General features: G+C 41.7%; 1 protein-coding gene across 1 annotated transcript in view; it reads right to left on the bottom strand.

Moving 5' to 3' along the window:
* Positions 1 to 20,161, bottom strand: part of LOC117523411 (leucine zipper putative tumor suppressor 2 homolog) — a 31,960-nt gene extending 11,799 nt beyond the window's left edge. The window contains exon 1 of the mRNA XM_034184933.1: positions 19,929 to 20,161. The gene's annotated coding sequence lies outside the window, so the exon portion shown is untranslated. The remainder of the gene's footprint in view (positions 1 to 19,928) is intronic.
* Positions 20,162 to 25,839: the final 5,678 nt, after the last annotated feature.

The following is a 25,839-nucleotide window of genomic DNA, read 5'->3' as shown; positions in this document are numbered from 1 at the left end:
ACCACTATAAGAATCAAGAAAAAAAAGATTGTGGCAGTCAGTAACGGTTACTTTTTTAGACCAAGCAGAGAAAAAAATATGGAATCACTCAATTCTTGAGGAAAAAATTATGGAATCATCCTGTAAATTTTCATCCCCAAATTAACACCTGCATCAAATCAGATCTGCTCATTGACATTGACCCTATGCCATGACATTGACCCTATGTGTCTTTTTGCAAGGAATGTTTTTGCAGTTTTGCTCTATGGCAAGATGCATTATCATCTTGAAAAATGATTTCATCATCCCCAAACATCCTTTCAATTGTCCAAAATATCAACATAAACTTGTGCATTTAGTGATGAGGTAATGACAGCCATGTCCCCAGTGCCTTTACCTGACATGCAGCCCAATATCAGCATGACTGTGGAAATTTTACATGTTCTTTTCAGGCAGTCATCTTTATAATTCATTGGAAAGGCACCAAACAAAAGTTTCCAGCATCATCACCTTGCCAAATGCAGATTCGAGCTTCATCACTGAATATGACTTCATCCAGTCATCCACAGTCCACAACTGCTTTTCCTTAGCCCATTGTAACCTTGTTTTTTTTTTCTGTTTAGGTGTTAATGATGCCTTCGTTTAGCTTTTCTGTATGTAAATTCCCATTTCCTTTAGGCGGTTTCTTACAGTTCGGTCACAGAACGTTGACTCCAGTTTCCCATTCATTCCTCATTTGTTTTGTTGTACATTTTTCGATTTTGAGACATATTGCTTTAAGTTTCTGTCTTGACGCTTTGGATGTCTTCCTTGGTCTACCAGTATGTTTGCCTTTAACAACCTTCCCATGTTTTTTGTTTTTGGTCCAAAGTTTAGACACAGCTGACTGTGAACAACCAACATCTTTTGCAACATTGCATGATGATTTACTCTCTTTTAAGAGTTTGATAATCCTCTCCTTTGTTTCAATTGACATCTCTCGTGCTGGAGCCATGATTCTGTCAGTCCACTTGGTGCAACAGCTCTCCAAGGTGTGTCACTCTTTTAGATGCAGACTAACGAGCAGAATCTGATATGATGCAGGTGTTAGTTTTGGGGATGAAAATTTACAGGGTGATTCCATAATTTTTTCCTCAGAATTGAGTGATTCCATATTTTTTTCCTCTGCTTGGTCTAAAAAAGTAACCATTACTGACTGCCACACTCTTTTTTTCTTGATTTTTTATAGTGTTTCTTAAAGCCAGAAAGTTGCCATTTGAAATGACTTTAGTTTTGTGTCATGTCTGTGATCTGCTTTTTTTCTACAAATTAAACAACTGAATGAACATCCTCTGAGGCCGGTGATTCCATAATGTTTGCCAGGGGTTGTATTTGAATGGCAGGTCATTTGAGCTCTTGACATGCACAGTGGTTCACTGGCATAGCTTTAGAGAGGCAAATGGTACAGAACTGTTCTAGTTAGCATATTTGCAGGTTCTATTGATCACCTCGGCAAATGAGTTCACAGATGATCAGAACAATATGAGTGGATAAAGTGATTAGTAAAAAACCAACTGTTGCAGCATCCAACCTGCAGCAGCCTTGTGCAGGTCTACAGTTTTGTCCCTGGTGTCCTTAGACAGCTCTTTGGTCTTGGCTATGGTGGACAAGTTGGAGTGTGATTGATTGAGTGGGTGAACAGGTGTCTTTTATACAGGTAACAAGTTCAAACAGGTGCAATTAATACAGGTAAAAAGTGCAGAATAAGAGGATTCAAGGATTCAAAAGGATTCAAAAGAATTTTATTGTCATATGCACAAAGGAAACATGTTCCCTGCACAATGAAATGTGTTTACTGCATTTAACCCATCCTAATTGCCAGTTAGGAGCAGAAGTCGCCTTTAGGCGCCCGGGGACCAGCTCCAGATGTATATCCTGCCTTAGGTCAACAGCAGGGCTGAAACAAACCATGACCGGCCTCATGACGACAGACGACAACACATAACACACAACACACATAAGCCGGCCCAGTACATGAACACATATAAAAAGCACACACCAAGGTAAAACTTGGGAAAGAAAAACCTTCATTGCTGCTGCATTGAATCATGCAGCAGCAATGCAGGAAAAAACCCATCAGCACAATGAACAATGATCCACACCAACAACAGGACGAGAGACGACGACCGAGATTTGTAAGAGTCCAGTTATCAGACAGAACTCCCGGAGGCCGCCTTTAGGCGCCATCAACGGCCTTGTTCGTCCATTCTGGAGGGAGGAGGGGCCCAGCCCTGAACAGTCCACTGTCCACAGTCAATGTCAGAGCTGGAGAAGCTGAGGGCGGGGAGAGACCAGGGGAGTGAGCATGAGCGTTGTTCTTCTCCAGGAGGTTTTTATCACAGCGGCCTTGAAGTGCAGCTGTGTTTTGGGAAGCCCGAATGAAAATCCAGATTAGCAGACGCCTGAAAGATTCCACAGTCTGAGACAGAGTGGCTTTCAATACATCTGAATTAGGAGAGGTAGATGTGGTCATTAGTGACGATCAATGCGGTTTTCCAGTGCAGCCATTCTTCCGGAGATGGTATCCAACGCGCGGTTAACACCCGCCGACTGAGCTGACACTGCCCTTCCAATCGAATCAATCATGTGGGGCAGCCTGGACGGGCCAATTATTGCCGCTTCCACTTTCCTTATTTTCCGGTAAACCAGCGCTATGCCCGCTCCCACACAGCAGGAACCCGGTCACCACCATGCTAAATATATACACATCTTCGACGTCCTCCACAGACAGCGTGTAAAGGCACATGACTTCTTAAAGGGCTTCTTAAGAAAAATTAAACAGGTCTGTGTGAGCCAGAATTCTTGCTGGTTGGTAGGGGATCAAATACTTATTTGCAGGAGTAACATACAAATAAATTATTAAAAAAAATCATACATTGTGAATTCTGGATTTTATTTTTTTTTAGATTATGTCTCTCACAGTGGACATGCACCTAAGATGAAAATTTCAGACCCCTCCATGATTTCTAAGTGGGAGAAGTTGCAAAATCACAGGGTGTTCAAATACTTATTTTCCTCACTGTAGTTGCAGGACATGAAATTATATTTTAAGAAATTCATTCTCTGACCACTTCACCGTATGTGTATTCAAAATGTAAGGCTAAGCAAAACATTTTCATCAAGTTTTGTGAAATTTGTTAATTCTTTTTAGTCATCATGTTAACAATCCAACACAAAAGGCACCTGCAAAACATTGGCAGAAGTCCCCAAAATATTTTTGAAACATAAAATTAAAATTTCAGCATGCTTTTCAAGCTGCAGTTCATGATCAGAATTTAAATCACGTAATAAATATCTATGACACACATTAGTCATCTCTGAATTACAGCATGAGTCACTGTGATTGTGGGATTTGTGTTTGACATTTGTGATATTAATGTTAATTACTTTACATACAAACGTATGTATTACCCTCCAAATGTAGATGTACGAAGGTGTCCAAATTATTTATTGATTTTAGGATGAATACTAGTCACAGAAGTCATTACCCATCATCACCTATCATCACCCATTTTTATGGAGGATTCACTGAAAATTTTTTCCTCGGGGGACATTACACCAGACTTCAGCAAAGTCTTATTCTTCATTTAATATCCAGTTACAACTCTGGTGACACCGCTGCTCATTAGCAGGCAGAAAGAGAGAAAGACGATAGATTTAATGAAGACGGAGGACAACACAGGCAGAGGGAGACAGAGTGAGTCACGGTCATCACCCTCTGCAGATGCTCTGTGATCCCCCCCCCCCACAGGTCCCTATCTGAACTTGATGAGCAGTGATCTGAATGAGTTCTAATACATGTAAAAATGACTTTTCAGTGTTTTTATCCATTCATGCATCAATCTCTCTATAACCTGTAATAAGTGATAGAAAATTCTCTACAGGAAATATCTGTGCTATAACCCTGACTCGGGCTAATTGATGTTATTGTAATAGGCACAAAGAATCCAAGAGGAAACTGCTGCTTGTTGCCACTGAAAGAGCTAAATATGTGCACATTTACCTCTTTAAATGTAATTAAATGTTAAAACTTGCATGTCATTGGTCTGGTTAACTGTCACACAAAAGATAAAGCGTTGCTACTGGTGGAAAATCAAACACCATTTCCGCTGGGAAAGTTCACAAACACCTTCAGCTGACTCTCTGTTTGCGTGAATCACGAGGAAGCGCAAGCGGGAAACAGGACTATTTAGTTGGTTTGTTTGTGCAATCTTTGGTGGTACCCACTGTCCGTAAAACGGAGAACCATCAGAACCTCCAGGATGCTGCGCTCAGCAACCGCAGTGGGGAGAGGGGAAGCCAAGCAGATGGACAAAATTGCTCCAAAATTAATTAATTATTATTAGTGTGTAAAAAACAATTAAAAGTATAAAAAAGCACTTACCATACAAACACAATAATAAAGAAGCAAGATTGATACTTGCATGGAAGTTTATTTATTTATTAGATTTTTTTTTTTCAATTTGTGGGCAAACCAAACAGAATCTCTTTTTTCAGATGATGTTTTTCGTAGCCTCTTCTGCCTATGACGTTGCAGGAAATGGTTTCCATTGGTATTTAAAAAAAAGCAAAGTATTACTTCTCTGTCTGAATTAAGAAATAAAATCCTCCTCAAGCTGATATAACAAAAGCACAACTGGAAGAAGACTAATCTTCTATTTTCAGTTCATATTATTGGTGTTAGTTGTAGAGCCTGACCGATATATTGGACAGCCGGTATTATCGGCCGATATAAGCCGTTTTCAAACTACTCACTATCGGCCGAAATTTTGCCGATACAACGCCGATAATTTCTCATAAACGGAACAGTTACTGAAATAATGTTTGTGTCGGCAATGTAAAATGTCCTTGCACCATTTGTCCAGTAGATGGAGCTCTGATTCCATTCAACTGAGAGCTGCTTACACTCTGCTTAAATGTGTTCATCACTGGCCCCCGTAGTTCGCCGTCATACTGCACTAATCGGCTGACAAAAGCATACAAGTAAGTTTATAAGGATGTTGTTTGTAATAACTGCGATTACATTCACCCCACATTTCTCCTGTTTCAGTTCAACTCAGTTTGATTAACTCAGTTTATGTAGTAATGTGTCAAATGTGCTTCATTGCGTCGGTCATGCTTTTTATTAATCCCACGTTGTGTAGACCTTATTTCTAGCATGAAAAACTTTCATTTATTGCTAAGAGGTTGAAACATTCAGATTCACTGGTCGTCCAGAAGGGTTCTGGGAATTACTGCTGTTCGCCATTAACCCTCTGGGGCTGACGCCGTCGTATACGATGGCTGGGACCAAGCTTTACTAAATTGTAAATAACTTTTTAATGATATGAGATAGAAACTTACTCTTTTTTTGCTGAAAAGTTAACTCTGCGGACTTTCGATCCACTGTCGGCCATCTTGGTACTCCTCATAGAAGATGTGTGATGACATACGCAATGTGAGTGTCCAATTGGAATTGGTTCTCCGTCACATGGTTTTCCAAAATCCAATCGTAGGGCAGATTTACCTCACGTGATATGGCAAAGATCGTTTTCAGGAGTGATATCTTACTAGTTGGCCCGTTTGAATAGCCCCCTAACTGCTCCAAATGCATTTTTTTGAACTTGAAAATTCTTCTCTGTTATAAAGTTAATCAATGAGGACAAAGCTTCAGCTTTTAGCTCACACCTTTTTTGTTAAGGGTCCAACAAAGAACATTTTATTCATAAAAAAAAAAAAAAAAAAAATATCGGCTGATTTATGGGCTATCGGCAAATCAGCCGATTTATCGATTATCGGTATTTTTTTCATCCAAATATCGTTATCGGCCTCAAAAAATCCATGTCGGTCAGGCTCTAGTTAATTGTTTGGGGGGGGGGAGCAGTGTTTCGTGGGTCAAATCAACATATCTCTTCCAAAGTGGCAATATTCAAGCCAATTATACTGTCTCCCAGAACAATATCATACATACTGACAGCAATACTGCTAATAACACCATAAGATCATGTAAAAGTCAACACACATACTGTATTCATAACCACTAAGATGATACACATCATTTGGCCATGCCAAAATTAAACCAGGATTTGTGAATGATGAATGACACATTTCAGGCTCCCTGCTTCTAACTCTGAGCAACTCTATGCGTGGGAGTAAGAGGGAGTAAAAAGCAGGAGACAGGCCTCATGACTACACAAGGCAAGCAGATAAAGACATGTGGTATGTGGTTACTTCCCATATCTGAATAACCACGCCTCACAACCACCTTTCACCTTGAATCACCCCCAACTATTTGGTTAAGTGTGATGTAATGCATTTTATGCAACGCTACGTGATTTTCAACTTCTGGGTCCAAACAAAAAAAATGCGCGCTTTGTCAGCTGTTTGTGGTCGTTGGTCGTCTGCATCTGCTGCTTCTTTTGAAGTGAAGACCTCACAAGCAGAGTTCCTGGATGTGCGACCGAGTCAATAGGGTGGAAACATCACCGGAGCTGTCGTTTTAAAGAGTCCCAGCCAATGACAAACAGAAACAGAAGTGGCTACAACTAATAAGGTAAGCCCCTTATCCTGGCCTTTTTGTTTTGATTGCTGACGCTATAGCGGCTGAACCAACCATTTATGAAATGAATCTCGTCATTTTACATAACCAAAAGTGTTTTGTTTGGACCCGGAAACAGATTTATCACGTGATGCATTACGTCAGAGCTTAACAGTCCCATTCCTGCCCCTGAACCATGGCAAGGGCCTCTCAGGCAGGAATAATGGAATTAACAACCCTCTACAATCATCTACCGTAACCCCCACTCTAAACCCCAGCCCTGTGAAGCTCTGAGGACTGCAGGGGAGTGGGTCTTACTCTGTCCCCTCACCCAGTGACCTCAGAGGATCTGATTTTGTTCTGGCTACTGCGGCAACAAATCCCAAAAGTTATTTCCTCTTCTGATGTTGCTCACTGGCTATTTCATCCTGAAGTGCCCCCTCGCCTCCCTGTACTAGCTACATTCCTCAAAGTCAAATATTTTCCTCCGTCTTTCTTTTACATGCATTCCTCCTCTGCTGTGAGCAACACAAGACAGGCCCAGCAAAACCAGTCATCATCCCTAAAAATAGAAACATCTCAAGTGCCTGAAATCATTCTGATAGTCTTTCATGAGGCGTGTCTCACAGTGAGCCATTTGATTCGATGCTCAAAAATAAACTCCAATAGCATTGCAGTCAGCTATTATGGGGTCAACCCAGGGGCAGTTTATACTGCATCCTTAGACTCTGAAACTATTAAATGATGCTGAATGGTTTAGCGGTAGACTCAACATTAAACAAATGCCTCTGAAAGGAAGTGGAAATTTATCTTGTGTTTGTGACAGTTTACCCTCTACATGGCACACAATGAGTACGAAGCAAGAGATTCACAGGTAAATCTCTAACAAGATCTTGAAGTGGGGTCTTTGATAGGAAAGTAATCCTGTTGTGAACAGACTGTTAATAAAACCTACAGAATCCAGGAGAGGAAGCCTATTATTCCACAGCATCAGATCACCACTTGCAATCACACACAACCTCTGAGCTCTTCCGGACACTCCACAGGGTTCCACATGGAGAGCGAAAGGCAAAAAGAAGAAAGCTAAAAGAGAAGGGGAGTGAAAACAAAGACAGGACTGGTGGGGGTGAAGATTTGGGGTTTGGGGGAATTCCAGAGCTAGGTATTCCAAAGAGGACTGAGTCACTAAGCAAATTAAGCACATAATCCTGTTTGGTCATTATTTGGTGAGCAAAAAGACACTGGAGCCTCATGATCACACAGACTGGGACAAAAGTCTGTGTCAGAAATGTGGGATGCCAAGCTCACAATCTAAACACACACACACACACACACACCACCCCACACCACACACAACACACACACACACACACACACACACACACACACACCACACACACACACACACACACCTTACTGTTCTGTATTTATGTATTTAAGTGTTTGTCTCCTCCAGCTGCTACCATTATTGTTATAGCATAGCTTTCCTGTACTTACATCAAAGTCCATAATCTGGTGCACAGCATCACTGCACATCTGACATCAAACGGGGCACAAGTTATGACCATGAGAAATTCTCACACTTGATAAAAGTCAGTTATTACACAGTGAGTTGCAGCTTTAAGAGCTCATAACATAAAAATCAATAGCAAAGGGAAATATGATTACCCACATGTTTACACCACTTTCTCTACTGTTAAGCAAATTACATGCTATATATTGTGTCGTTTCTCAGATCTAAACACAACTGATGTGAGCCATTCCTGTGAAGACAATCTAAACAAGGTGAGGATGAAATCTGAGTTTAAAGCTACAGTGTATAAGATTTAGTCACATCTAGTGGTGAGGCTGCAGACTGCATTATGCTTTGCCGGCCATATTGTTTCTTTTCACTTTCACTTCTTTGGCGATGGGGATTTATTCTCCCTTGTCTTCTCTTGTTAAAGCAATATGTATGATCCTCTATTTCACAAAATTACAGTTCTCATACTTGTAAGCCTGCACTAACAATTGGTAGACTGCAGGCATGTGGAGATTAATCGATATGAATTGGTATCTAGATACAAACGTGGGCAATGCGAGTGCACTGATTCATTCAGTGTGCATCGATTCAACTGACAGGCTGTATCATGTTGCATCACTCACTGCCTGCTTGCATCAATTTTTTCCGAGGCACACTGAATGCAACACAGACGGTTCAGGACACCGGAGTGGCCGTTGTTTTGAGGGTGTTTATCGAGAAATTATATTTCTCTACATTGATTGCAGACTGCAGCGCTGTTCGCTGGTTCTCTGCTTCACTGGTTTTCAGAAGCAAGTCCACTGGCATGAGCACCAGCCTGTACATAAACTGAAGTTGCCCATTAGGTAAAGGAAATAATAATAATAATGATAATGATAATAATAATAATATCCTCTGTTTTGTGGGACTAAGTGCGCAGCTACAAAGAGCCACACAGATTTCGGTCGGAATTAATCATTTCAGAGCGAATCACCATTTTAAATCAAATGACACCTCTTTTCAAAGGTTATAATACAAGCAATAAACTACAACTGAGCAAAACCAGGTCCCCCCCCCACCCCAAAATGAGGCACCCTCTGTTTTTATGAATTACATCCTGACGTGCAGCAGCCGGATGAAGAGCTGATTTCAGAGTCTATGGAGTTACATTTGTGCCATTAACATCTACTTTTGACAAAAACTAAAGATTTTGTTTATTTCTATTTCTGTCCAGAGATCTAGGATCCACCATGTGCATCAAGGATCCAGTGACCTATTGATTTTTATTTATGTCCAGAGATCAAGGATCCAGTGACCAATTTCATATTTATTTACTTTAGGACTCAATAAAATGTTGTTGACATAGAAAACCTGTAAAGCCTACTTTTAGTACATGGAAAATTCACAAGAGGTATTGATAAGGGAATCGATAAAGAATCAGATCGATAAGCGGAAGCGATAATGGCATCGATATCAATAAAATCTTATCAATATCCATCCCTAATGGTATCACACCAAATCGCATCGTATTGCATTGTGAGGAACTGAATTGCCATCCAATACATATCAAATGTATATACTACTAATGTAGTATATGTTTTGCAGGGTTTATAGTACTTTCTTGTTATACTGTTGATGACCCTCAGACTCATTCAAGGTGGAGGTGGGATTACACCAAGAATCAGCTCTGACTCCTTTCTTGTTCACAATGGTGATTGACAAGTTGACAGATGAGATCTCCATAGACTATGATGTTTCCATATAACATTGCGATCTGTAGTGAGAGTAGAGAGCAGGTTGAGTCTAACCTGGAAAGGAGATACGCTCTGGAGAAAAGGGGAAAGTAAATCAGTAGGAGCAAGACTGAGTATATGTGTGAATGTCAAGGAGCCTGGTGGAATACTGTGGTTACAAGGAGTAGAAGTGGCGAAAGTAGATTAGTTGAAATGCTTCGGGTCAACTGTACGAATGCAGGCAGGGTAGAGTGGGTGGAGAAAAGTGGCAGGAGTGATTTGTGACCGAAGAATATCAGCTAGAGTGAAGGGGAAAGTCTACAAGACAGTAGTGAGACCAGCTATGTTGAATGGCTTAAAGACGATGGCACTAACAAAAAGACAGGAGGCAGACCTGGAGGTGGCAAAGTAGAAGATGTTGCAATTCTCTTTGGGAGTGATGAGAATGGACAGATTAGGAATGAACATATCAGAGGGACAGCTCAGATGGAACTGTCTGGAGACAAAGTCAAATGGTTTTGGTATGTGGAGAGGAGGGACCTAGGGTATATAGGGAGACGGATGCTGAGGATGGAGCAGGAGGAGAGTGAGGACAAAGAGGAGGTTTATGGATGTGCAGAGGGAAGACATGCAGGTGGTTAGTGTGACAGAGGAAGTTACAGAGGGCAGGTTGAGATGGAAACGATTGATCTGCTGTGTGGTCACCCCTAACGGGAACAGCCGAAAGAAGAAGCACTATTCATGTTAATATTTATATCAAAACCTAAATATAACCTTCTGTGGTAATAACATACCATCCCACTAGAGAACTGCTGCAATTTTTTGTAACCTATTCCACCACCTTCCTTCACTTTCATTCTTCTTTCCTGCTCCTGGTTATTTTCACCCATATCCTTTCCCTCCTCCCACATTTGCTTCCTGTGCTGGATTTTGATACCACCACCACTATCGTCATCCTCCACCCCCCTTTCTTACAACTATAGTAGAGAAGCTTGAATCTTCGACTGGACTGGGTTGCTTGACGCGAGAGACAACTGAGAGCCTATACAGAAACTTTCTTACAACTCACTGTTCACCAGTCTAGATTTTCATCTCCCCTTCTTTAGTAGCAACACTTCAGCATGACTAACTGATGGTAACATCAGTGAGAGGAAGAGAACAGGTAGAAACAATAAAAATAATCAGAGTTGATGAACCTCAACATCAACAAGACTTAAAATCAGGATGTAAGAAGCAGTCAAATATTTTTGTATTTTATTTCTTCTTATTTACTCTTTGGTTGCTTTACTGGACAGTAAAAGAGGGACAGGCATAAATAAAGAAGTAAGGTGAGACACAGTAATCCTCCGTGTTAACCAACAAAAGAACACTCACAAGTACAGACAAGACAGAAACAGCCACACAGAGACACACATATAATCCCAAAGAAGTCAAATCAGTCCACACCTAAGCTACTCTCCCACTTATTTGTCACACATCAAGACACTGAAGCTACACAACAAAAAATAGCCATGAGAACAGTATTGTAGCAAAGTCAGCCAACATTACTGTAAAATGGGAGAATTCCTTTAAAAATTTTTCCGAAAAACTTGTTATATCGTGTCTCCATTCCAACACAATGACTGTCTGCCTGACTGGTCACTCCCCGTCAACTACCCCCACATAGATTTGAGTTCTCGCACTGTGCACTTGCTTGCATATGCATTCAGTCCCCATTAAGCTACAGTCTAAGTGCCAAATCTTTCTTCACTGAACCCAGTGAGGCTTTGTCTTATTTGGCAAAGTAACATGGTTCACATTGTAATGCTGAACAAAAGTTGTGAATTCTAGCGTCCTAAGTTCTGCAAGGTTCTGACTTTATTACACAGGATTTGCTACGGTGGTGTGCGCAGAGAAGCCTCTAAAATGAGTCTGTGCAGGAGTAATTGACAACAGGTCTTTCTTTGTTTTTTCTCCTCCTGTTCTTTTACAACCAACTTGTTGCCGTTGCAGCCTTTTGCTGCTTCCCTCTGTTTGGAACAGTTGCTATGGAAGCAGGGGCCCACATTCTTCATGCACAGGGTGCAATGAGACAGCCAGGAAGAAGGAAGAAAGAGCGAGTGAATGAGTAAGTAAGTTTTTGTATGTGCCTGATAGCCTGACAATCTGACAGTGGGCAGGTTGGCTTTTTAGCATCTCATAGCTTTTGGACTCAATTCTGACTTGATGCTGGTGGAGTGTGGGGTTACTGAGCCCGAAATTCCCCTCTTTAAGTGTTTCTAGCACACATTTTTTGTGTGCAAAAACTCACAAAGCCCCAGTGGGGGTTGACAGAGAGAGCAGCAAGTAATGTATTGAAACGGGAAGCAGCAGACATCAGTGACATAAAAGTAGTGACCGACTTGTGGAAATATGGCTATTTGAGGACAGAAATTGGCACTCACATTCACATTTATAGTTTATGCTTGCAGAGAGTTTTGCTAGGTCAGGTCTAGGAGCATGCACTGGTGCCACTTAAGTGGATGGCAACTACCCAGGCAGAAAAATTGGTCCATCCCCACTTCTCAAAAGTAACCATCTATCTATCTATCTATCTATCTGCTGCAGCCAGGTGAAATGTGGGTGTCCCCTTGGCCTTTTCCAGTTGCTGGGATCCTCAGGCAGGAGGCACTCACATGCTGGATCATGCCCACAGCACCAGGGCTGTGAAATGAAAATGATGAAATCCGAGGAAACTTTGCAGGAGGTTTGGGAGGCGCAGCCCCCAGGAGCCGGGGTCTATGGCCCATGGAGCCCCCGAAACCAAATTAAGTTTGTATCTAATGATAGATTTTTGAGCATCTCCTGGAAGAAAAAAAAACATCTAAAAAAGTGCATATTTAAATGATCCTATATTCAACCTTTCATTTGAACAGTCAATGATAATGCTGAAATAACAGAATATGACGTGGAAGTAGGACCTGGGAAAATTTTCCTTTTAATTGTAAACCAAATTATGCATTAACTCAGAACAGTTAAAGTACATGAAATTCATGAAGACTGAAAAGATTCTTAAAGCATTTCAAAAACCACAGCTAAAGCTTGAATATTTTGAAAATCATGGTAAAATGTCAATAGCATACCTTATAGTAAAAAAAAAGCCATTTATATTCTTGTGTAAATTCCTGTAAATCCATTTAAAGCCACAGTTTTTCCAATGAAAGAAAGTCTAGATTAATTTTAAAAAGTAATCAACATAATCTTGTCTAAAATCCTGTTTTAACAGCACAATGATTATTTTCCAGGGAGAGAAAACCTGTTACCATGTTTCCCGATGGCAAAAGATGCAGTTCGCTTTTCCCGTTTCTTTTTATCTTCCGGGTGTGTTCATGAAGCCAGCGACAATTCCACGGATTCTTGTCCTTCTCAAACTTTTTCAAACAGTCTTTCTCGCCATCTTCCCTCTGTCCGACGTCGCTCCGTGACACAGATATGCTGCACAATTCTTCTTTTAAAAACTTGAGAGCTCTAAAAGTTTGCCATGTCCACGTGCTACGTTTAGCTGTCCAGCTCTCCACAATTTCACTGATACTTACTGGACTGGTAAGCATTGAAAGCCGAGATAGACATGTCCAAACTTGTCCTCTGACACGCCAAAACGGAGGTGTTCCTTTGTCTCGCTTCCAAAGCGATTCGGTCTTTACGCACGAAGCCTCCGCGCGGCTTTCCATGACAAAATCTCTTGTTAAAAGTGAAATCTGCCGGAAAATGGCTGATGGCTCTTATGATAACCAGAGAAAGAGCACACGACGGTCTCGTATCCACAGAGCCACCAATAGAAATGGTCCGGTGGCTTGTGCGCGTCGTTGCAGCTCGGAGCGCGGCGCGCCGAGCGTCCTTAAAGGGGTCCTTAACGCTGTAGTAACAGACCTTATTCTCTGTGAAGCCCGTAAAATTTTCACCGAAAGCCAGATAAATTTTTCGAATGGTTTCCAGGTGCCAGTCTCTAACAGTTTCTGAAAAAATTCTGATGGAAAAAAAGTCCTTTTCATTCCGCCATTTCCAGACAATGAAAATCCAACGAGGGGGCGGGACCACTCCTTCCCAAGGTGCGCTCATAGGCGAATGACGTCACCGACAGGCGTGGAAAAACTCACGCATGCGTACGAGGGTTCAAGCATGTCTGACGTAAAAACATATGAATGAAATCCATATAGTTTTTGAAAAAAATAAAAAGGACCGTTACTTTATTGACAGACCTCGTACTTCCTCAGTGCAGTGAAAAAAAAAAAAAAAAAATCACATCAGAAAATAGTCCAGCTTTTCATTCTGACTTCCTCCTAACAGCTCTCCATGCCTCCAGATGGCTTACAGCGTAGTGGATTTGTTTGTGTGTATGTGTGTTAAAAGAATTAGCCCCGTCAATTAGCTCCTTCAAATCATCATTGTCAGCAAAACAAATTCCGCATGTTTAGCTAAATGCCGCCCCACTAGTGGGCGGGGTTCGCAGCATGCAATAGTATAAAACATATGGAATGAAATTTGCACGCTAAATGGAACCAAAAAGCACGATAAATGCAACACAACAGAAATAAGATGAATAATCAATGTCACATGACATACAAAGCACCAATAAAATGACAAGGATCCACTCAGCTGTTACATAATATTTCATAAAGTATGATGTAACCATTTCATCTTATTACACAGTCGTGACACATTCCATCCAGTTTTTAAGAAAACGTATGAGCCTGTCACACGTTGATGATTTAACAAGCATATGCCAATGTATTAAAAATATGCAGAATACGCTGGTGTACATCTAATAAGTTATTGGTAAGTTTTGTATAAGTTAAGAGCACATTGCACACTGGTATACGTTGTAGTACGGTGAGTTTGTTGAAACTTTTTTTGGCATGCATAATATTTTCGACGCATGCCACCATATGGATCGTACGTCCTGCATACGCGGGCCAAAAGTTGTAGGTAAGTTATGCAATTGTTGACACACGTTATGTGTAAGTTACTCAGAAGTCTAAATATGTCCATTGATGCTCTCCATTGATTGGCTCAACAACTGAAAGCTGCAGTCATGTGAACAGTTCAGACTGTTTCAAATATTAAAAGCATTCACACACTAAGTAAATATGAAGTCTTAATGTTACCTGTTATTTCGTTTCAGTTGAATTCATCATCACAGCCTGACGAAAACCTATACAGTAAAAGTAAATCCCATGATCCACCAAGACAAAATAAAATAAAAAAGTTAAAGTTACTCTGGTTGGCTTCCATGGCAAGGAAAAGCAAGGCTGCGCAAAAGTGTATGCACTTTCGATGACATGCATGTCAACATCTACCTATTCCGCCTACCAGACAAAAGCGTTCTGCTGGTGGTGGAAATGGAGCCAAGCCAAACTTAACTGTTCTGACCAGTACCATACAGTGCCGTACTGGCCCAGACCGCTCAGTGGAACCGGGACTGTCAACATGTTGGCTAAATCGTAATGGTGTAACAGCTGCATAACCTATTGGAGGTAGCCAGCGTATTCTCCAAATTTTTCATAAGTTGGCATATGCTGGCTAAATCGTCATGGTGCGACAGGCCAATGAAACATCTTAACCACTGTAACTATCATCATAACACAATGGCCACACTCAAAATATCTGAGAAATACGTATGAAAATCCTCTTTGTCTCTTATAAGTATATGTGCAGACTTCATTTTATTCATATTATTATTCTTTAATATGCAATCACAGACAAACACCATGCATATTTGTGCAAGATGAAACAAGATCAGAGACTTTGATAAATGACTGGTGCACAATACTCTGGAAATAACCTCCAAGTTATTTATACCTCAGAAGTAAGAAAAGAAAATGTGAATTTTAAGGCTTGGATTGATACAGCTACTGTATTAGATTAACTTGCTTTTAACATATAAAGCCTTATGAGCTGAAATAACAGGTTATTCAGCAGTGTTTAGTGTTGTTAATTATGTTTTTGTACTGTGACCTCACATGATTCTTTGTTTCTGAAACTGTTTGGAAATGGTGCATTTTGTTGTTCATTATTAAAAGAAAACCCATAAAAAAACAAAAACAATAAAACTGAACATGCAGCAGTTATTGCTTATCGTTTTTTTTATATGAGCTTGACTTGAACATTTGAATGCGTACTGTAAGAACTGTACAAGGAAAACTGCCTCTTAAGATTTGGTCTCACTTTATTTTTCCTTGAACATACACTGATTGCACGACAACACAAGCTGAAATATACTGTACCATAGGTGCACACATTCTCAATGCATAAATTGTTATGTGTCGGACGCAGCTCGGAGAACCGACCAGCGTTTGAAGGACCCAGTATGAAATAAGCAGAGCACGGTACAAAGGCTAACTGAATTTAATACATAACAGTGATAAAATAACAAAAAGGTGCGGTCTGGCGTGGTGCGCTCCCAGCAGCGCTAACGGTCCGGAGCCAGAAGCTGTTTCGGACCCAAGGACCCCGCCGACACCCCCCAGGTGGCCGCAACAACCGAGTCTGTGAAAGAAGGAACCATTATGTGAGTCCACACTCTACACACAGAACACTTAAAGGTGTACAAACAGCAAACACTTCCTGGCTTGATTACTGATCAGCTTCCTAACCTGCAGGCATGGAACATCCAGTTCACAAAACTCCACTGCAGTGGAAGCTGATACATGACTAACAAACAGCTCAATACAATAAGGTGTGAGGGACACCACATTTACTGACTGTATAACTGTTAGTCACAAAATCTAACGTACCTCAGGAAGTGTGCTGACGAGCATGAGACCTCACCCCCTCCTCTTTCACAGACTGTGCATCAAACCTGGACGTTCTCAGCATCCGCTGCTGATGAGATGGCTCCCGAGACGACGATCTCACCCGTCTGGTCACAAGGTCGAGTCTCTGGCAAATACACACTGTGCACTCCAGTCTTAAATGCCAACATGTTCCAATCCATCCAGATGCACTACAGCTGTGAGTCCTGACGAGTCGCAGGTGATCAGGGTGAGGTCCTGACAGCCTCAGCAACACAGCCACTCAGTCCCAAACGCACGCCACCTGGGAGGAAACCAAAAGACAAACAAACCGGCAGCCAGGCCCCCCCAGCCATATAACATAAATATCAGTTTGTGTGTGGGAAATGTTTTTTGTACACAGACATCATTTACATGTCGGTTACCAGACTGGCTCCAAATGTTGAATTTTCCAGTTGTTCTTCCAGGGACTACAGTTATACAGTGGCAGTCAGTGGTCAGACATACAGACAGTGGAAATACCATGAATGCCAGTGGTAGAGACACAGGGATTAGCCTGGCCGGTGGACCACTGTTGGTCACAATCAATGGCTAGTTCAGGCAGAAACCACTGACTTTGTTTATTCATCTGTTAATACTTGCTTTATGATTTATTTTTAAACAAAGCAAACAGCTAATTTGATCAATTTTATTTTTCCTTCCAGTTCTTCCCCTGTGTCATTCCTCCCTCTTGTTTTTAGTGGAGGGTCACCGTTTCAGTTTAACACAAAACAGAGATAAAGGATCTGTTATCTTACCAAAATCAACTTGACCAGATTGTGGCCAGATTCAGTGAGGGTGGGAAAACAGATTACTTTTATCCAGAATCAGGTGTCAGTAGGGAAAACAATATTTAAATGGCTAAGCTTTTTTAAAGCTACAGTGTGCAAGATTTAGTGTCACCCAGTGGTGAGGGTGCAGACAGCATTGTGCCATAGCCGGTCATGATTTTGTTTTCCTTCACAATTTTGCTTCTTTGGTGATGAGGATTTATGCTCCCATACCTTCTCTTGTGATAAGCAATATGTATAATCCTCCATTTCACAATGGATGGGGGTTCTCAAAGTTGTTACCTGAACTAGCAGCCAGTAGTTTATATGAGAGTAATCACAGGATTCCTCTTATTTCTTCCTTGTTCTTCTGGTGGCCTCAGATGAGGGGGCCCACTCCCATGTCGATATGAAGGTCTCATTCTAAGCTTGTGAAATCACATCAGTTTGTGTAACAAGTAAATTATACACTAATGAAGAGATGGTTATAAATGCGATATTCCATCTCTGCAAATAAACACCCTACATACTGCAGCTTGAAGGATCAAGTAAAGACGCGTGACAACAGCCAGACAGGCACAATACAACACACACACACACACACACACACACACACACACACACACACACACACACACACACACACACACACACACACACACACACACACACACACACACACACACACACACACACACACACACACAGAAAGCTACTAAATGCAGCCAGGCAAATGACTTCCACAGCAGCTATTACATAAGCAGTGACGCCTCAGCGTAACTGTGTCAGCCTCATCGTATAACTCACTTCCACTAGAAAATATCCTTCATGGCAAAACGCATACATGTGCAGTAATAGCCAGACATGCCGTCCGTGCCGACTGCATGCCAGTGCAATCATGATAAAGAGGGAAGGGGACAGGCTGGCGTGGAAACACTCATTCAGCAAACTGAACCAAAGCCAGGCTGACTTATAATCTCTCACTGTCTCTGTGTCTGTCTCGCTCCTTTAATGTTCCACCACCATTTATTCCCCACTAGAGGCTTTGCATGAATACCTGGCATGAGAATTAGCTCAGCGGGCTCGCTGGAAAATAATGGAACAGAGGATTCTTGACAAGAAGGACGAAAGGCAGTGAAACTAAAGAAAGGGGGACAAAAAATTGGTCTTGTGTCTCTTCCTTTTTCACCAACTAAGCCCTCTATTTCTGCTTTTCTACACTCATGTCAAAATACCATCTAGACATTCAAACGCAACATGAGTCAACACAACTGTAAAGGGTTACACGTGTGACCTAGAACACGTGACCTCATTTGTTTTGATCAGCACGGATGAGGTAACCCATGTTCTCCAGCAGTCTCCCTCACCCCTTCACCCCGCAGTCTTACATCAACGTTGGCCTCTCGACACCTGTCCATTACAGCTGCTGGGTTTCAGGAGTACACGTCAGTCCCTTCTTAAGTGCTGCCAAAATCCCGACTGAATAATTACAGTCTTGTCTCAGCATGCACAAATGAAACCTCAACTTGAAGTAGTCAGAGTGACAGATACTACAAAGGTTTGAGCTTGTGAGCTTTAGTGAATGAAGAGCCCCTGACCGCTCTCGTCTGTAGATGTATCTGCTTACACATCGTTGTCAGGCCACAACAATCCTATTGAGAAACTACAATATGTATCCCATGGTACAAGCAGAGCCTTGAAATTACACATGTAAGAAAGAAGACAGTGGACAACCAAGTGGTGCTCAGAGTGCTTCGTCATCAAAAGAAAAACAAAGATTCCCTCTGAGTCTTAACTCCTCTAGACAGAAACATGGTTTGTGTGGGTCATACGTACGTCTGAGACGAAAGCTTAATTAGCTGCCCTGATGGAAATATCTATGCTGCCTCATTCTGTCTCATCTTTTTTTTGTTTGTGTGCCAACTCTACACAGATTAAATAAGGCCCCACTGTTTCTCCTTCCTCAGGTCAACTGTCCACAGGGTGGGAAAGCTGAAGTTTCAAATCAATACACATGGAGCTGTAATGAGCAGATTATCAAGTTCAGCAAACTTATGGAAAAACCTGATTAAAATGAAATCTATTAGGTCTGTGACGTCCCTTCTTATCAGGCCAAATGTTTCAATGTGGCTAAACATTTTACAGCAGAGTCATGATTAGTCATAACATCTTTAGACACAAATTTAAAGTTGGAATCCCAACACCAAGACCACAGGCCCCTGAAGTTGCCTTTGGGACAATAACAACAAACTTACTACTGTGTTTTAAAGAAAACTGACAATTTAGCTGACATCAGTTTAGCTGATCACTAACTTCTTGGGTTTTACTAACATTCTTAAACTACTTTCCTCTCTGGGTAAAACTGATGTTGCCTATCCAAATGGGACACTCAAGCGACTATTGTTTCAAACTGTTTCCATTACACACTTCTATGAAAGCGTTTCCACAACGAACACCCTCTAAGCAGCTGCCTATAGTGCTTCAAGTTTGCAACCTTCCTACTTTAAATTGGAATACAAATCAGAGTAAGAAGACTTTTGACTATTTGGGACAGACACTGATGCATATCACGCACATATGCGTGGTGACACATGCACTCACCCCAATGAGAGTTCTGCATCGCTGCTTCCACTTGTCTCTGTCTGTGTTGGAAAATTAAATCACTACAGTCTGCCTGCCACCTCAGATTCTCTCTGTGCTCTGTCTGTTGTCCTCAGCAGTCCAGTTCCCTGTCTTTGTCTCTCCAGCATGAGGGTGCTCGAACGGGTGCCTTCTTTTTCTTGTCTTGTCCTCTCTTCTCTCATTTCACTCCACTATTCCAGTTCCCAGCTTTCCTTCACTGCTGCCTGCCTGCTTAGCACCGCCTCCCTCGCTTCCCACCCCTCGCTCACTTTTGTCTGCCAGCCCCCCTGCCTCTAGGTTCATTCTTACCACACGCACGCACACACGCAGGACATGCACACACACACACACACACACACACAACATTCCTTTATCTATAAGAATTCATAATCCCACATAGTATGGGAGAAGTAGGAAAATTTAATAATTCATTTTTCTATGGAGTTAAAATTGGCTCATTAATATTTGTAAATGCACACAGGGTGATCTACAAATAATCATTGATTTGCAAATGTGTTCAGATATCCACAAATGCAAAGTTCATATTTGTAACTTTTTCTCAGAGCTCTTTGAATCGAAAATCAATTCTGAATCGAATCGTCACCCCAAGAATTGGAATCGAATTGAATCGTGAGTTGTTGTATGATTCACATCTCTAATATATATACGAGGTCTATTAGAAAAGTATCCGACCTTATTATTTTTTTCAAAAACCATATGGATTTGAATCACGTGTGATTGCGTCAGACAAGCTTGAACCCTCGTGCGCATGCGTGAGTTTTTCCACGCCTGTCAGTTGCATCATTCGCCTGTGAGCAGGCTTTGAGTGAGGAGTGGTCCAGCCCCATCGTCGTTGTTTCATTGCCAAGAAATGGTGGAATGATTTGGGCTTTTTTCCAGCAGAATTTTTTCAGAAACTGTTAGAGACAGGCAGCTGGAAACCATTAGAAAAATTTATCTGGCTTTCGGTGAAAGTGTTACGGGCTTGGTAGAGAATAAGGAGTGTTACTGTCGCTTTAAGGACGGCCCCCAGCGGCTGTGGGGCGCCGTGCTCCGAAGCCGCCATCGACAGGCTGAACGACCATTTCATTTCTAAACGGATGGCTGTCTGGATCCGTGACCATCATGTGCCATTTCTCTGGTTATCACAAGAGCTGGACATCAACCATTTTCTGGCAGATTTCACTTTTAACAAGAGATTTTGTCATGGAAAGCCGAGCGGAGGCTTCGCGTGTCACGATGGATTCGCTACTGGAGCGAGACAAAACCACCTCCGTTTTGGTCTCACAGGACGGCTTTGAGATGGCGTTCAGACAGCTGTCGGTGGTTTTTCCATCGAGTGATTATCCGAGAAATTGTGGATGTGCCTGGACATGCCAGGACATGTCCCGTGAGGCTTCATCACGGCGTTGCTTTGCGCCATGCGGCACTGCAGCGACGTGCGGAGGAATTCCGCACTGTCTCAATGTGCCGAAAAAAGTGCTGATGTCCACGTCTTTTCACAATTCCTGTGCTAGTCAGACGACGTCCCGGATAAAAAACAGTGTCCAGTTTGGAAATGAATGGCACATTCCACTGTTACAGGAGTTTTTGTCATGGAAAGAGGAGCAGAGGCTTCACGCGTCGCGGCGGTGCCGCATGGCGCAAAGCAACGCCGTGATGAAGCCTCACGGGACAATGGTTGATGTCCAGCTCTTGTGATAACCAGAGAAATGGCACACGATGGTCACGGATCCAGACAGCCATCCGTTTAGAAATGAAATGGTCGTTCAGCCTGTCTATGGCAGCTTCGGAGTGCGGCGCGCCCCGCAGCCGCTGGGGGCCGTCCTTAAAGTGACAGTAACACTCCTTATTCTCTACCAAGCCCGTAACATTTTCACCGAAAGCCAGATAAATTTTTCTAATGGTTTCCAGCTGCCAGTCTCTAACAGTTTCTGAAAAAAATTCTGATGGAAAAAAAGCCCAAATCATTCCGCCATTTCCTGGCAATGAAACAACGACGAGAGGGGTGGACCAATCCTCACTCAAAGCCTGCTCACAGGCGAATGACGCAACCGACAGGCATGGAAAAACTCACGCATGTGCATGAGGGTTCAAGCTTGTCTGACGCAATCACACGTGATTCAAATCCATATGGTTTTTGAAAAAAATAATGTCGGATACTTTTCTAATAGACCTCGTATATATATATATATATATATATATACACACACACACACACACACACACACATATATACAACCCCAATTTCAATGAAGTTGGGATGTTGTGTAAAATGTAAATAAAAACAGAATACAATGATTTGTAAAACCTCTTCGACCTACATTCAACTGAATACACCACAAAGACAAGACATTTAATATTCAAACTGATAGACTTTTTTGTTTTTGTGCAAATATTTGCTCATTTTGAAATGGATGCCTGCAACACATTTCAAAAAAAGCTGGGACAGGGGCAACAAAAGACTGGGAAAGTTGATAAATTCTCAAAGAACACATGTTTGGAACATTCCACAGGTGAACAGGTTAATTGGAAACAAGTGAGTGTCATGACTGGGTATAAAAGGAGCATCGCCAAAAGGCTCAGCCATTCACAAGCAACGATGGGGCATGGATTATCAGTTTGTGTAACAACTGTGTGAAAAATAGTCTAACAGTTTAAGAACAATGTTTCTCAGTGTTCAATTCAGATTAACTGATTCCATCTGCTCAAAGTGATATTAATCAGTGAAATCACCTGGTGGAGTCAGTGGCTGCAAAGAAAATCTGCACCCTCTTGGCCCTTTCTGGAACAAGTTGCCCACCCCTGCCCTAGAGCAAGCACACAGGTGACAGTGGCAAGGGAAAACTCCCTCTTATGAAGTTAAAGAAGAAACCTCAAGCAGGCCAGACTCAGGAGGGTGACTCACTGCTTAGGCCATTCTAAAAAATGCAACAGAGTCATCAAACAACTCTCAAGCAGTCAAGAAAAGTGGAGTGAGAAAAATGTTAGAAGATGGTGAGTCCAAAAACACCAGCTGCAGCTCCACCTTTAGTTCTCTCACAATTGTGGCACATTAAATAACATCCATTAACTCCTGGAAATAATGTATTCTGACTTTTTCCAATGTAATAAATCCATCTCTGTGTCCAGGCAGTCTGTTAAAACAGTGTCATGGAGATGTCCCCACGGCCATGTCCACAGCTTCACTAAACCAGCATCCTCACAAACAGCACATCACCACACTTTAGGTTCCAAAATCCGACACTCTGAAAAAGTTAAGAGTTTTGGGGTGAAGTGTGTCCTCTCCTGTCTGTAAATCTGAGCCGTCACTTTCAAACAGCAGCTCAGAAGCTTCCTTTTAGGACAAAGCAGGTTTGTTTCCCTCTGTTTGTCAGTCATTGGGATGTTTCTGTTCATTCTAAAATGTACATCACATGCCGAAAAATGTAGAGAATTGCCGAGTGAGACGTCTTCCGGAAATGCACCTGCTACTGCTCAGAGTGCGAGGACTAAAATACATCAGCGACCACTAATTATAAGCACATGTGTGCAGAAAGACTTACAATCATGAGTACTTGTATGTTGCCTTGCTAACTGGGATGTTAAAAAATGTGTAACATGTCCTTTAAGTGTCATGTTGCCATTACTATGAGTGAGAAGTGTGGTGCGTTTGATGTCTTCCGCCACCATCTCTGTTTGTGGGTGTGTAAAAATAAAAGCACCTGCTTGCGGCAAAATGCAGAAAAAAAAAAAAGCTCTGTGTGCGCGCGTGCATGTGTATAACTTCGATCACGGACAAAGTGGGGAGAGTTGACGTTTGCCGTTTGGTATGCTTATGTATTTTGGGTCAAGGATGAACGCTGTGAAAACGGAAAGTTGATAGGACTAATATTTTTGGAGAAACTATGGATAATAGCTAACAAAACTAAACAATGGACATTAATAATTACATTCTGGAATCACACGCTATTCTAGCAGGGAGCAGTAAATCATCTATACATTAAAAGCGTGCAAGATTTTATTGCATAAGTTCAATGTAAGTTGTTGTTGTTGTCCTTTCAGCTGCTCCCGTTTATTCGGGGTCACCACAGCGGATACAGCCACATCTGCATTGGTATTTTGCACAAATTTTACGCCTGATGCCCTTCCTAACGCAACTCCAGTTTTACCTGGTGAGTCCATGGTATTCCGAAGAAGTCTCCCATCCAAATACTAACCAGACCCCACACTGCTTAGTTTCTGAGATTGTAAATACATTCAATCAATCAATCAATTTTTTTATATAGCGCCAAATCACAACAAACAGTTGCCCCAAGGCGCTTTATATTGTAAGGCAAGGCCATACAATAATTATGTAAAACCCCAACGGTCAAAACGACCCCCTGTGAGCAAGCACTTGGCTACAGTGGGAAGGAAAAACTCCCTTTTAACAGGAAGAAACCTCCAGCAGAACCAGGCTCAGGGAGGGGCAGTCTTCTGCTGGGACTGGTTGGGGCTGAGGGAGAGAACCAGGAAAAAGACATGCTGTGGAGGGGAGCAGAGATCGATCACTAATGATTAAATGCAGAGTGGTGCATACAGAGCAAAAAGAGAAAGAAACAGTGCATCATGGGAACCCCCCAGCAGTCTACGTCTATAGCAGCATAACTAAGGGATGGTTCAGGGTCACCTGATCCAGCCCTAACTATAAGCTTTAGCAAAAAGGAAAGTTTTAAGCCTAATCTTAAAAGTAGAGAGGGTGTCTGTCTCCCTGATCTGAATTGGGAGCTGGTTCCACAGGAGAGGAGCCTGAAAGCTGAAGGCTCTGCCTCCCATTCTACTCCTACAAACCCTCGGAACTACAAGTAAGCCTGCAGTCTGAGAGCGAAGCGCTCTATTGGGGTGATATGGTACTACGAGGTCCCTAAGATAAGATGGGACCTGATTATTCAAAACCTTATAAGTAAGAAGAAGAATTTTAAATTCTATTCTAGAATTAACAGGAAGCCAATGAAGAGAGGCCAATATGGGTGAGATATGCTCTCTCCTTCTAGTCCCCGTCAGTACTCTAGCTGCAGCATTTTGAATTAACTGAAGGCTTTTTAGGGAACTTTTAGGACAACCTGATAATAATGAATTACAATAGTCCAGCCTAGAGGAAATAAATGCATGAATTAGTTTTTCAGCATCACTCTGAGACAAGACCTTTCTGATTTTAGAGATATTGTGTAAATGCAAAAAAGCAGTCCTACATATTTGTTTAATATGCGCTTTGAATGACATATCCTGATCAAAAATGACTCCAAGATTTCTCACAGTATTACTAGAGGTCAGGGTAATGCCATCCAGAGTAAGGATCTGGTTAGACACCATGTTTCTAAGATTTGTGGGGCCAAGTACAATAACTTCAGTTTTATCTGAGTTTAAAAGCAGGAAATTAGAGGTCATCCATGTCTTTATGTCTGTAAGACAATCCTGCAGTTTAGCTAATTGGTGTGTGTCCTCTGGCTTCATGGATAGATAAAGCTGGGTATCATCTGCGTAACAATGAAAATTTAAGCAATACCGTCTAATAATACTGCCTAAGGGAAGCATATATAAAGTGAATAAAATTGGTCCTAGCACAGAACCTTGTGGAACTCCATAATTAACTTTAGTCTGTGAAGAAGATTCCCCATTTACATGAACAAATTGTAATCTATTAGACAAATATGATTCAAACCACCGCAGCGCAGTGCCTTTAATACCTATGGCATGCTCTAATCTCTGTAATAAAATTTTATGGTCAACAGTATCAAAAGCAGCACTGAGGTCTAACAGAACAAGCACAGAGATGAGTCCACTGTCCGAGGCCATAAGAAGATCATTTGTAACCTTCACTAATGCTGTTTCTGTACTATGATGAATTCTAAAACCTGACTGAAACTCT

This window comes from Thalassophryne amazonica, chromosome 13 (assembly GCF_902500255.1).
Source record: "Thalassophryne amazonica chromosome 13, fThaAma1.1, whole genome shotgun sequence".
In the NCBI taxonomy this organism is placed as follows: Eukaryota; Metazoa; Chordata; class Actinopteri; order Batrachoidiformes; family Batrachoididae; genus Thalassophryne; species Thalassophryne amazonica.
This window is presented reverse-complemented; position numbering and strand designations above follow the sequence as displayed.